The following is a 13,029-nucleotide window of genomic DNA, read 5'->3' on the forward strand; positions in this document are numbered from 1 at the left end:
TGCACTAGTGTTCCGAAGAGCTCTCGATTTCGTAGGGCAACAAAGCCCAAGAAAATATCCCAGAAGAATTATATTTCCAGAAACTTGACGTCTAACGAGAACTCATTGTGTCCAGGGGCACACTGACGCATACGGCTAACTCAAGCCATCGGTAGTAAACCGTATTTGGGGCAATAATCCTGAGGTTTTGCCATGGCGAGAGCGCATGCACCACAGGAGTTAGTATGTCTTTTATAGAGTTTTAACGAACACCTGCAGTTGTGCAAGACTTCTCAGGGATGAGAGTTACCCATACAGAAGCAAAGTCTTGCATGAGGGGTTTGATATCTCAGAATGCCAAGAACACAAACACTAGGCAGGTTCGTATAGGCTTGCCAGAAAGTGCTGGCGAGTGTCTACAAACGCTGGCAATCGTCCACAAATGCTTGCAAGCGAACGTGAACCACCATCTGATACTAGCAAACGCTAGCGAGCACCCGCAAAGCACTGCAAGCGCCCAAGAGAATCAGTGAAAGAGAATTAGAAACCGTCAGCATTGAATCTCCTTTACGATTAAACCCAGTAGCGTACGCTACTATAGCGCTAGCAAGAAGGGTTTCACAAACCAGCCATTTGTGCTAAGGCGAGGGTCTCACAAATCTGCCAAGGGTATTAAGGCGAGGCGAGAGTCTCACACGAGTAGAGGGTCTCACAAACCCTTGCCTCTCCTCTTAGTATTCCTACCCCCGAAAAGGGGGTTGGTGAATAGCCTTATGTCATCCCCTCGGAAGGGAACGAAAAACGCTGTGCTAGACTTGAAAACCAGCTGTTTCTTCCTCGTTAGGAGCAGGTCCCAAAAAGCTTGGCCTCACAAAGCTCCAAGAACCTTGTTGTGCCCAAAGGCACGAAGTGGCAATAACCTCGAAGAGTTAAGGCCTACGAGACTCGCCGATGGGAGAGGAGGCAGACAGACCTTTTATTGGCCTAGAGTGATAGTGACTGGTGGCTGGAGTACAGTACCTGTAACTGGTGCCACGGCAGTAGCTGTCACACCAGGCTCACGTTCTGCCTGTTGAAATACGAAGGAATCACTCAGCGAGTGACCTCTGTTACTCCCTCCCAAGAAAGGAGAGCAGACAGCTCTCAATGGGAAAGGACAGTCCTCTTATTCCCTCCTATTCACCTTAAACTGGCTTATGGATACAAGTTTTGGATCTCCGCCAAGGGAGAAAACTGAAATGTCAGGCTTACAATCATTTGACCGACTCGGGAAGAACCGGCCAAAGGATAAAAACTGATGATTCCTCCGGGAAAGCAGCTACTTATTTCTCGATAATAAAGATGAAGGAAGGAGCAATGCTCTTCATTACATGGCCTACGAACTCAACTGATTAAACTCTAAGGAAATTGTCAGTAAACAGCCAAGTTTGTTTCAAGGTTCAATCATGAGTTCTGGCTCAACAGGGAAATTACTTCTGGAGCTGCAACAGACTCAAGTTTTGTCTCTCTTAATTTCAGGTTTCAACAAAAAGAAGATTGGTAATGTTTTCAGACAAAAAAATATGTCTCAATTGCAATATGAAGTCATGCCATCAAAATTTTCCTGAAAGTTGCCAATAAAAGGCATCTGGGCAGGAACATATAGGAAGAAGGACATAAGGTTGAATCAACATGTACAGGAAAGCCTTCAGCACAGCAGAAGAAAAGAAGGATTATTCAAATCAGCAAAGGGACAGGTGAAAGAATAGAAGGATGTGCAAGGACCAATACTGAGAAACCTAATTAAGAAACATGACAAATTCATTGATAATTTGTATTTTTCCTAACTACAAACCTTAGCTATTTAATAGGGGTATTACTTTTGGCATAGCTGAAATGACAAGCCATTAATTTTTAACGAGGGTTTACTACCCACACCGCTAGTTAGCGGTGGGTAGGGAGGGTAGCTTGCTACCGCTCCCCCTCACACACAGCTCACATTGCTTGGAGGTAGGACTTCAAAGGGGATGGGACTGGCAGGCAAGTTTGGTTAAATAGCTAAGGTTTGCATAGTTAGGAAAAATACAAATTATCTAGGAATTTGTCATTTGTTCCGTAACTGGAATACAAACAACTATTTAATAGGGGTGACTCACCCACTAGGAAGGGTGGATGTCCCAGCCAATCTGGCTTTTTGGTTTTACCCAGGGGCTACTCAAGGAATAAGGAGTCCCTGCACCTCGCTAAAACCTTGCTACGCAAGCTTTGTGAGAAGGTATGTAGAAGTGTGACTGTCCTGATAAAGTTATTCCGAGTTCTTTAGATGGAAAAACTATGCACTAAGACTTCCCTAATACCACCTCATCAGGCAATGGGGACGCAACATTAAACCAGCTGTTGTGCAGCCACCACAGGACCGATAGAGAACATATCGAGTCTCCTGTGGGTCACGTCTTGCAGGTAGTGGGATGTGAACGTTGTTTGACGTTTCCACACCCCAGCTTGAAGAACCTGCGTCACTGAAAAATTTATTTTGAAGGCCAGGGATGTAGCTATGCCCCTGACATCATGAGCTCTGGGGCGACTTGACGGAGGAGGGTCTGGATTCAGTGCATAGTCAATGACCCTGCGAATCCACGCTTAGATGGTGTTCTTGGTGACCCTCCTCTTGGTCCTTCCTGTGCTGACGAATAGTGCAGGCACACGAGGACGGGCTGCGGCTGCTCTCTTAAGGTACAGCCTCAAACTCCTTACTGGGCATAGTAAGAAATGGTCTGGGTCATCTAATACAGTATAGAGACTAGAAATACGGAGGGAGACGAATCGAGGATCCGCTACTCCCGGGTTCTAAGTCTTAGCAATAAACTCAGGGACGAAGCTGAACGTTACCTCTCCCCATCCCCTTGAATGGGCAATGTCGTGTTAGAGACCAAGAAGTTCACTGACTCGTTTGGCCGAAGCCAAAGCTAGCAGGAACACTGTCTTCCAAGTCAGGTGGCGATCTGTTGCCTGGTGTAATGGTTCATAGGGAGGTCGCTTAAGAAACCTAAGAACTCGAATCATGTTCCATGGGGGAAGTCTAACTTCTGACTGGGGGCAAGTAAGTTCATAACTCCATATGAGTAAAGAAAGTTCTATCGATGAAGAAATGTCCATTCCTTTCAGTCAGAAGGTGAGGCTTAAGGCTGAGCGATAGCCTTTCACTGCTGAGACTAATAGGCGCATTTCTTCACGCAAATACACGAGGAACTCCGCTATTGCTGGAATAGTGGCAACGAGTGGAGAGATACCCCTTCCATGACACCAACCACAGAAGACTTTCCACTTTACCTGGTAGACTGCTGCTGATGATTTACGCAGGTATCCAGACATCCTGATCACAACTTGTTGCGAAAATCCTCTCTCAGAGAGGAGATGCTGGATAGTCTCCAGGCATGAAGTCGTAGCGAGGCTACGGCTTTGTGGAAGATGTTGGCATGTGGTTGTTTGAGTAGATTGTGTCGTGGAGGGAGTTCTCTTGGAGGCTCCGTTAGGAGTTGCAGAAGGTCCGTGAACCATTCTGCGTGATGCCATAGCAGAGCTCTGAGGGTCATTGAAAGATGACAGATGTTCTGGTCTTGTTGAGTACCCTCCTCATCAGACAGAACGGGGGAAAGGCGTAAACATTGATGTTGTCCCACCATTGTTGGAAAGCATCTTACCAGCGAGCCTTGGGGTCTGGGACTGGGGAGCAATACAGCAGGAGCCTGAAGTTCAGGGCCGTTGCGAAGAGGTCCACAGTTAGAGAACCCCACAAAGTCAGGACTTTGTTGGCTACTACATGATCCAAAGACCACTCGGCACTCACTATCTGAGATACTCTGCTCAGGTTGTCGGTGAGCACATTCCTTTTGCCCGGAATGAAGCGTGCCGATAGTGGTATCGAGTGGATTTCGGCCCATCTCAGAATCTATACTGCTAGATGAGATAGTTGCTGCGAAAAAGTACCTCCTTGCTTGTTGATGTAGGCCACTACTGTGGTGTTGTCGCTCATCACCACCACTGAGTGGCTTGCCAGGAACTGTTGGAACTGTTGAAGGGCCAGAAAGACGGCCTTCATCTCTAGGAAATTTATGTGGAGGTACTTTTCTGACTCTGACCAGAGGCCTGAGGTCGTGTAGTGCAGCACGTGGGCCCCCACCCTTTTTTTGAAGCGTCTGAGAACAGCAAAAAATCCACGGGGAGGACGAGAAGGTCCACTCCCTTTCGTAGATTCTGGCCTGTCACCCACCACTGAAGGTCTGTCAGTTCCGCAGGTCCCATGGGGATCTGGATGTCCGGGGAGTCGTGAGCTTGATTCCACCGGGACTTGAGTCGCCACTGGAGGGATCTCATCCTGAGGCAACCATTGGGAACTAGATGGGCCAGCGATGAGAGGTGACCGAGGAGACGTAACCACGATTGAGCTGGAAGTTCTTCTAGTCTGAGAAAAGGTCTTGCGACCTTTCTCAGCCTTGTTATCCTGTCGTCTGATGGGAAGGCTTTGAGGAGATTGGTGTCTATAATCATGCCTAAGTATACCAGTCTCTGAGTAGGAAGCAGAGAGGACTTCTTGAGATTTACCATGATCCCCAGATCCTGGCAAAGTCTCAGAAGTTTGTCTCGGTGTTGAAGAAGGGTTGACACAGTCTCTGCTAGGATTAGCCAGTCATCCAGGTAACAGAGGAGATGGATGCCAATCCAGTGTGCACAAGATGACACTAGGGTAAACACTCTGGTGAAGACTTGTGGTGCTGTGGAAAGACCGAAGCATAGCACCTTGAACTGGTACTTTCTGTTGTCTAGGCTGAATCTTAAGTACTTCCTTGAAGACAGATGGACTGGGATCTGGAAGTACGCATCCTTTAGGTCCAGTGTACACATGAAGTCTTGCGGTCTTACTGCTAGTCTGACCGTGTCTGCCGTCTCCATGCTGAACGGAGTTTGTTTGACAAACTTGTTCAGGGCTGAGAGGTCAATCACTGGTCTCCAGCCTCCAGACGCTTTCTTTACAAGAAAGAGTCGACTGAAGAAGCCTGGGGATCCGTCAAGGACCTCTTAGAGAGCGCCCTTCTTCAACGGGGTCTGGACTTGTGCCCGAAGGCCTTGCCCCCTTGCCGAACCCAAGGCAAAGGAGTTCAATGACGCTGGATTCCTGGTCAGGGGAGGTAGAGATGTTATGAACGGGACACAATATCCTAGACTGATCACGAAGATTGTCCAGGAATCGGCCCCGAGTTGCTTCCACCTTTCTGTGCAACTTTGAAGGCATCCCTCCACTGGTGAAAATGCAGGGGGACTGCCTATCCTAACGTTTGCGGCCTCGGCTGCTCCCTCTAGGATTTTTCCCTCCCCTGGAGGATTTTTTGCCTTTCCTGTCTTTGACAAGAAAGGGCTTAGACACCATTGTCTTCGCTGCTGGTTTTGTCGTCATTGTGGTCTTGATTGGACGGGACTGCTGTGGTGCTGGAGGTTTATAGGGCTTAGATGTTAAAGCCCTATGGAAGAGAGAGTCTTGATGAGACTTCCTCCACTGGTGAAAGTTGGCGTGTAGGTGAGGGTGGCAATGTGGTTGTCGTCTCACCTACAGACTGTGCACTGGAGAAAGATGGCGCGCAGATATTTGGCACGCTGGTTGGCGCGCGGGGGAGTCGTGGCGCGCAGGCAATGAAGAGCGCACATGTTAGCGCGCAGGAGAGTGCTGGTGCGTAGGAGAGTATTGGCGAGCAGGTGAACGTTCGCACGCAGGAGAATGCTGGCGCGTGGGCGGGCGTTGACGCGCAGGAGATCATAGGAGCGTGGGCGCAGGGCGCGTGAGCGCAGGGCGCGTGAGCGCAGGAGACCGCTGGCACGTAGGAGATCGTGGGCGCGCAGGAGAGCGCAAGTGCGCTGTGGTATCGCTGGCGTGTGGGCGACCCTGGGCGTGTGCGGGCAGGGTGCGCAGGTGATCGTGGGCGTGTGGCGCACAGGAGAGCGCTGACGTGTAGGTGAACGTTGGCGCGTAAGCGCGTGTTGGCACGCAAGCGCGTGTTGGCTCGCAAGCGCGTGAAGTTGCTGCCGTCTGTGAGGGCAAGCAGGATGAAGGGCGTGCCGAAGCGCTGTAGAGTGACGAGCTGCTGGTGAGCGCAGAAGGTCTGGGTGCGTTGGAGCATGGTGCACAGGGCGAGAGTGATGGCGTGCAGTTGCGCACTTCGATGGAGCTACAGTGGGCTATACAGGCGTCAGGAAAGGTGATGGAAGGTCGGACGGTCTGGAGGATGGATGGTCGACGTGTCCTTTGTATGGACTACCATCCACCAAAGGAGATTGCAAACGATCTGCAGAGAGGTCCAGGACCGAAGTCACAAGACTGGTTGCAGGTGCAGTGATGGATGATGTATGAAGGTCTGACGGAGGTTCCTCTGCGGGGGACTGCAGTGATGACGTTGAACCAAAGAGGCGCCTCTTCATCGCAGGTGAAGGGAGACCTCTTAAGGCGAAGAGGAAGGCGAGCCTTCCAACGGATGAGCCCTCTGGGGGCCGTTGGATCAGCAAGCTGACTGTCAGCAGTCTTCCGAAGAGGAGTCTCTATAAGTGAACTCCCCCGAGGGAGAGAAACACTTAGTTTATCCCTCGGAGGATGGTCAGGAATGGGGGAAACTAAGTCGGCAGCTACAGCTGTAGAGTTTGGAGTGGCAGAGGAGATGGGTGATGCCGCATGAGACACCTCTGACACAAAAACATCGACAAGAGTCAGGGGATCCATCTCTGAGGGCGACGAAGATTGCTTAACAGAAGCACCCATGCGGATGAACTGCAGCAGGGCCTCCTTGGAGGGCGTACCCGTGAGCATATCTGAAACAGGGAAGCTAGTGACAAGGCCTCACCCCGGGGAGAGGTGGGGCTGCTTCGCTAGGGGAAGCAACCTCATCTCTCGAGACCCGGGGTTGGTCGGAAATAACCTGGTCTACGCTACTACTCGACGGTCTCTATGAGACCGACCAAGTAAGAGCTTCGGAGAAGGGTTGGGCAACGGAAGAGGAGGCCTTGGGTTTTTCTCCCTTCAAAGAAACCTTTGAAGGAGAAATATCCCGCTTGGACTTCTTCCATCGACGCGCAAACCTCTCCCACTGGGAGGAAGACCACTCCCTGCACTCACTACACTTGTTAACACTATCACACCATTAACCTCTGCAGGAAGGACAAAGGGCATGGGGATCAGTCTCGACCGCCAATATATATGCTCCACAGGGGCAGCCGGAAAGCCCAGGGCAGATGCGCATGGTCGCAGAAGTCAACCACACACACTCTAAGAGAAAAATGAGAAAACAAAATGGCCATAATGGCTGCCAAAAGTCGGCGAGGCTCAAGAGCGGCAACGACCGTTGACCATCCGAGCCGAAAGCAAAGTGAGGTCAATCACAGGTGTGTGAGGGGGAGAGGTAGCAAGCTACCCTCCCAAACCCCCGCTAACTAGTGGTGTGGGTAGTTAACCCTCGTTAAAAATTAATGGCTCTTCATTTCAGCTACGCCGAAAGTAATACCCCTATTAAATAGCGTGGTTTATATTCCAGTTACGGAACAATTGGGAATTACTGTATGTAAGCAGCACTCAGAAAACCATTTGAATGGCAAAAATTAACCTTACTGGGAAGATTCAGGCAGCTGAATTGGCAAAAATGTCCCTAAGAAACATTAAACATCCCTTGTCAGTCACTCATGCCCTTCAAAACTATAGGAGCATAGTACTGGTGCGATCAATATCGGGCAGTGTGCAGGCGGGTTGTGTGAAATCAGTCACCAGGTGACGATGAACCGTGTTCGCAATTGTGAATATGAAACGGAACCTTTTGAGGATTGTACAAGTGCTAAGAGCTGTCAGTGGAAGTCATGTGTTCATGTTCCCGATCGTGCATGGATGAGATGAAAGAACAGCTGATTTGTAATCCTGTTCCTTATCATGCAAGTATGTGGGAACATTTTCCCTGATCCTAGAATCAAGGGAAGACCGATCCCAACCGATGATCGTATTCCATAACATGACCATGCGAGAGAAAATCTTGTCATTCAGTCTAGTTCTGATCACTTGTACTCAAGAAAAGTCAAGTATCCCCACTCTTACGAGCGAGGAGGCAACTCATAGTTCCTGATCGAGTCTACACATGGGAACATCTTCACAAGGAGACCCATAATTGTGTTCCTGATAGTGTGGATGCATAGAAACTGTTTCCCCGGACCCAAGAGCCACAAGATATCTATTGTAAGGAGACAAAGGATTGTATACCTGATATTGATTACATAAGAGAAAGTATGACCAAGGAGAATGATCACTGGTTCCTCTCCCCCCGAATCCTCTATCAAACAGAAGCAATGAAACCTTACTACAAGTCATTTTCCTGCTCTTCAATACTGAAGTATCTTTAGGGAGACAGACAGCGGTGTTCCCCAAGTGTCCAGGAAAATGTCTAGAAGTGAAGTTCCCCTCATCCTGACAAACAGTGCGAGGATGTTCAGGCTGGTACGAGACCAAGCATTGATAGCAGGACCGCAAGCCCTTGACTTGCACACCATGACACCTTATCAGTTTGGATTACTTCTTGGTATTAAGAAGTAATCCAAACTGATAAGGCGTCATGGTACGAAGTCAGGGCTTACGGTCCTGCCTACATAGCTGAGGACTATGAAGTGCATAGTAGGAGATGATGAATGGAGAAGTACTGAATTAAAAGCTCAAGATAGAGACCACTGGCGAAATCTAACCGAGGCCCTTTGCGTCAATAGGCATAGGAGGAGATGATGATCCCACCACTTCTTTCTCTCTCTAGCATAAGAAAAGAGAGATCAGTTGTCATAGATAAAGAGGGATAGAAAGACTAATCCCTACATCCCTACCTACAGTGTGCACGCTCAGTCCGAAAGGAGACCCAGCACTGGTAAAGCAAAGGCGTAAAATCCTGTACCGTATACCGAGACACTTTCCCAGTCTGATTTGGTTCTTGGTACCGTACAATCCCTCTCAAGTGTGAGCAGTTGGAGTCTTCTGCGAGCCCTTTGTCAATCTCTTTTCCTGGGCTTCTTCAATGATATCTTCTTCTTCTTAGAAGTTGTGGAATATTGAGTTAAGACAGGTCAAATCTGGCGGGCAAGCGGCATGAGCGCCACCTAGGGGTGCAAAAGGTAAACAGGGAAATAAACAGATTCATGAGGGAAGCCATAGCTACCGGAACTGTTATACTACAATGATCTTAGGACTATTATCTTGATCTATTTGCAAGTAGGCTAATAGCATATGAAGGTGCATCATTATTATGAGCCCAGAAACATTAAGTTATATGCATATTGCAGGCTACATAGAAGCTAGATGAGAGTTACACATTTGGATAGGCTAATCAGGGGCACATTTTACAGTTCTCCCAACGAGTAATTTTATGCAAGTCTGGCAGTAAATATAAGCACGCATCACAGTGTACATACATAGATTAGTATATATGACAGCACATATCTCAAATCCACGCATGCCACAGGAAGGTCATATTTAAGTGTACTTACTGTATATGTATGTAGCAGGATGGCCTATCACAGGTATGGTAGCCCATTTTATTTATAACCAGTACAAGTGTGTAATTACATATATTTATTTTTTCAGCTTCAAACATTCGTTGCATGTACCTCAAATAAAGTCACCAAATAAAGTCACCAAATGCACAAATGTCTTATCGACCAAAAGTAGCAGTGTCTAAGCAATGTGATAAAGACGAGGCAGAGAAGGAGAAAGACCTAGAAGAGGAGTAATAGTGAACACACTTCTTTTTGCCAGCTTTGTTTGAGGTCGAAGTCTGCAGGAGTCGGAGAGACACCAAAGAGGCAGCTTCAGAAGGCCTAGCGGCGATAAAAAACCCTAAGCAGCAGCGATGCCTAAAGAAAACCACACATAGCGAGGGGATGACTGTGAATGGTCAAGATCCACGAGAGACAAAAGGCGCAAGAAAGATTAAATAAATGACAGATTTACACAATAACCCTGTCCCAAATTTGAGGATTGGAGCCTTTGTATATCAGCGGCAAGTTCCTCCAGTGAGCATAAAATATTGACACCAACTAACCTAAACTTTCTCCCCACTAACCTAACCTACAAGCCGTGGGGGTGAATGTATAATAGCGGCCACCTGTATGTATTATTGTCTAACTTAGAATACGGCAGTGTAAGGGGGGTCGCAAGGGCGCGTTAGCCCACCCCATTAGGTAAGTAGGTAAGGACACGGCTTGTAGGTTCGGTTAGGGGGGAAAGTTTAGGTTAGTTGATGTTCAATTTTAATGAACGCGTGAGGAACTGGCCGCTGATATACAAAGGCTCCCAAGCCGTGTCCTTACGTACTTACATAACGGGGGGCTAACAGCCCCCTACGTACCCCCTCACACTGCTGTATTCTTAGTTTGCCATCATCATACATACACCCCCAGCACTGTTAGTGGTCGAAGCGAAAAGTGAGTGTCAAGCCGAATTGAACTTAAAATTACCCCTATGGAATTTAAACTTATAACAGAACTTCCAGCTTTACTGAGGTCATACTCCAATGATTTGTAGGTTCGATTTGTATTCTTGTAAGAACAAAAGAAATATACTTATAGGTGCTTTGAACTGTTCTGTTGACATTTGTAGTTAACTCATACTTTTCAAGTTACTGTATAAAGATGATTAAACAAGATGTTACAACTTAAAAACCATACTTTACTCGAAATTAAGCTGCATCCCTGTGTTGTTTTCCCAGTCAGCGTTCATTCTTACACAATTCTTTATTAGAATCTTTCAAAAAAGGCTTCTTTTTTAACACCTCAATGCCCAGTTCAAAACCAAAACAAATCTTAAGTTAGACGTCGAATCCTGGTTTTGAATTTGCACATTCTTTGCAACGGCACGCCAGTCAGATGCATTTACTTATAGGGGGTTTATTTCTCGCCCTCCATCAGACACTAAAGGTCTGTTCAGGCGGGCCTTGATGTATGAAAATAATTTCTTTCCAGTTAATATTTTGCTCTGTATCTTTTCAGTTATTCGTTAGCATTTGTATTCAGACTTAATAGATTTACTTTTACTTTTACTTTTACTTTTAGAGGTTTATTTCTCGCCCTCCATCAGACACTAAAGGTCTGTTCAGGCGGGCCTTGATGTATGAAAATAATTTCTTTCCAGTTTATATTTTGCTCTGTATCTTTTCAGTTATTCGCTAGCATTTGTATTCAGGCTTAATAGATTTCAGATCACTATTATAACACTTTCCAAAGAGATATTTCTTCAGGTTTTTCTTGAAAGCTGCCACACTTTTGCTATTCTTGACATCAAGTGGAAGGTTGTTGAAGAGTCTAAGGGCAGCATAACAAAAATTTCTTCCTCCTATTGCACGATTCACACTAATTTCGAATAGTCTATATGGGTCATCAGCATGTCTAACTCTAGCTTGAGGGTAGGGGACCAAGCAATCACAAAGATATTTAGGCTTATCACTTGTAAGTGCTTTGTGGGTCAACAAGCAAATCTTAAATTCAATTCTAGCCTTAATAGGTAACCAATGTAGATCGATCAATGCAGGAGTTATTCTCTCCCTTAGTTTAATGCCTTTTATCAGTCTAGCCGCCCGGTTTTGCACATTTTGAAGCTTTCTTAGTAGTGTATTGGGCAATTTGTAGTACAGAGAATTGCAATAACCAAGCCTTGGTATTACGTGACTCATCACTAAAATTATTGTACTGCCCTCTGTTAAATATTTTCTAATAAATGCTATGTTTCTCAGGTGATAGTTACACACTTTCACTGTGTTCACAATTTGGTCCCTCATTGACAACTTACAATCTATCAGTACACCCAAATTTTTCACAACAGGCACAATCCTAACATCAGCGTCACCAATTTTTATACTTTAAGATGATTGGTAATTCTTCAAAGCCACCTTTGTGCCAAAAATCATAAATACTGTTTTATCATCATTTAATTTAAGCGTTTTCCTCTGCATCCATGTTTTTATTTCGGTCATTATCTCATCAATTTTTTTTCTTTGTATCTTGTGTTGTTGAAATTGAAAGGTAGAACTGAGTATCATAGGCATATAGTTTAAAGCCCACTTTTTGTTTTTTAAAGATATGTGATAGCTCGATTGTATATATGCTGAACAAGACAGGGCCCAGAACACTACCTTGTGGTACACCTTCCATAAGAATTCTATCACTGGATCAGTTTCCAGAAACTTCTACAATAGTCTTCCTGTTCGTTAAGTAGCTTCGCAAAAATTCCTGTTCTTCCTCAGTCACTCCAATGGACTTCAAGTCGTCAAGTAAGTATTCGTGCACAACAGTATCGAAAGCAGCACTAAGATCTAACATAATCAAAATTCCACACTTTCCCTCATCAGGAAGACCTATCATCTCATTTATTATTGAGCATAAGGTAGTTTCTGTAGAGTGATTAGCTCTGTAGGCCGATTGATTTTCTGGGAATACCTCTAACTCATCAATATGCGCCCATAATTGTTCACTTATGATTTTTTTCAATAAGCTTCGACATGTCGGATAAACTTGAAATGGGCCTATATGAATTTAGTTCGTTTACATCACCTTTTCCTTTGTATATTGGTTTGATCAACGCAGTTTTTTCACAGCTAGGAAAACAGGATTGTGATATACTTAGGTTGATTATATTTAGGTAAACATTATATACAACTTGCTTATTTGGAGCTTCCCTAATTGAACTATTTGGGAAAGGGTCGTTTCCACAATATGTATTCTTCATCTCTCTCATAACAAGTCACGCATATTTATTTCCTTAAATTTGATTAACTTCTTTCCCTCCTTCACTGGCATGACCGACTGTCCTTCTAACTGATTTTGGGGGAAACCTCTATAAATTTTATAATTTTCTTCATTGAAGAATATAGCAAATTTCTCTGCACAAACATTATCAGGCAAGACATATTTTTTTCTTTAATCCCATCAAATCATCTAGGTTTTTGCGAAACTCCCTCATGTTATTAGTTTTTTACTTTCGCCGCTGTAGAATTTTCTTTTCGTTTTTTTTTTCTAACA

The 13,029-nt window shown here is 45.7% G+C and overlaps 1 long non-coding RNA gene across 1 annotated transcript in view; it reads right to left on the minus strand.

The window, feature by feature from the left end:
* Positions 1-10,798, minus strand: part of LOC137622827 (uncharacterized) — a 41,759-nt gene extending 30,961 nt beyond the window's left edge. Inside the window, exon 1 of the long non-coding RNA XR_011040488.1 lies at positions 10,689-10,798. This is a non-coding gene — a long non-coding RNA (uncharacterized lncRNA). The remainder of the gene's footprint in view (positions 1-10,688) is intronic.
* Positions 10,799-13,029: the final 2,231 nt, after the last annotated feature.

This window comes from Palaemon carinicauda, chromosome 29 (assembly GCF_036898095.1).
Source record: "Palaemon carinicauda isolate YSFRI2023 chromosome 29, ASM3689809v2, whole genome shotgun sequence".
Taxonomy (NCBI): domain Eukaryota; kingdom Metazoa; phylum Arthropoda; class Malacostraca; order Decapoda; family Palaemonidae; genus Palaemon; species Palaemon carinicauda.